Source organism: Hypanus sabinus, chromosome 31 (genome assembly GCF_030144855.1).
Source record: "Hypanus sabinus isolate sHypSab1 chromosome 31, sHypSab1.hap1, whole genome shotgun sequence".
In the NCBI taxonomy this organism is placed as follows: Eukaryota; Metazoa; Chordata; class Chondrichthyes; order Myliobatiformes; family Dasyatidae; genus Hypanus; species Hypanus sabinus.
In genome coordinates this window covers 13,052,156-13,053,448 of record NC_082736.1, presented here as the reverse complement: position 1 = coordinate 13,053,448, position 1,293 = coordinate 13,052,156, and the positions used below count along the sequence as shown (strand labels likewise).

The 1,293-nt window shown below is 41.5% G+C and overlaps 1 pseudogene; it reads right to left on the bottom strand.

Annotated features, from left to right (window-relative positions):
* Nucleotides 1-285: 285 nt before the first annotated feature.
* On the bottom strand, nt 286-619 carry LOC132383658 (ubiquitin-like; annotated as a pseudogene).
* Nucleotides 620-1,293: the final 674 nt, after the last annotated feature.

Below are 1,293 nucleotides of genomic sequence, written 5' to 3'. Positions count from 1 at the left end.
TGGACAGAAAATAGAAATTCCAACTGTGGGAGAAGTTTAAATTAGAATAAGCAGAGTATAATTAAAATTAAATACTATTTCCCAAAGTATGAAAATAGTGGCCCCACGTCCATACTAACCAAAATCATCTGAGTTGGTCCCATCTGTCTGAATTTGTCCCACATCCCTCTGACCCTTCACTATCCATATACCTGCCTGTGTGTCATTTTTCTTTGGCAATGCAACCAAATTTTATTGGAAACTTAGGACAAATGCAAGTCTAACGTGGGCAACAGAACATGATGTTTAGTTCAGCTTTTTCTTGGGACGCAGATTGTTTGTGTGGCCACACTTGGGTTTATAACAGGTTGTCCGATAAGGACACAGGCGGGCATAGCACTTGTGACAGATCACCACCTCTCAGACGCAGCATCAGATGCAGAGTGGACTCTTTCTGGATGTTGTAATCAGAGAAGTTACGTTCCTCCTCTAGCTGCATTCCTACACAGGTCTAATGCTACTGGTCAGGAGGAATCTCCTCCTTGTCCTGGACTTTGGCTTTCTCATTTTCAATGGTGTCACCTGGTTCAATCTAAAGGGCGATGGTTTTCCCTGTCAGAGTTTTCACAAATATCTGCATTTTTCCAGTCCCAGAGCCACTCCAACACTGAAAGCGTGTCATTTTACATTCTCTCATTGTACAAGCCTCAAACAATTCCACTGTCTGCGTGTTTCAAATCCCACCCACCTTCAGGGTGAAAATGCCAGTCCTTCATGTTTTAAATCTCTGCCCTCTCAACTTAAACCACGGCCCTCCAGACCTGATTGCACTTTACCAAAAATATTTCCATTCACCCTATCAATAATTCTGATGAATTTATGTACCTCAAATTTAAAAAAAAAAAAAAAAAAACAACAGAATGCTTTCAAAGGCATTGTTCAGAATTCACACGGAGTATTGTGAGCAATTTTGGGTACTTTACCGAAGGAAGAAAGGGATTACATTAGAGCATGTCAAGAGCAGATTCACGGGAATGATCACAGGAATGAATAAGTTAACATGCCAGGAGCATTTGATTACTCTGTGCCTGTACTTGCTGGAGTTTAGAAGAATGAGGAATAATTCCATCATAACCTATTGAAATGCCGAGTGAACGTGGAGAGGATGTTTCCTGTAGTGGGTTAGTCCAATACCAGATGGCATAGACTCAGAGTAGTAGGACATCCCTTTAGAACAGAGATGGGAAGAACTTTCTTCGGCTAGAGGGTTGTGAATTTGTGGAATTCATTGTCAAATGTGAAGGTGGCCACACC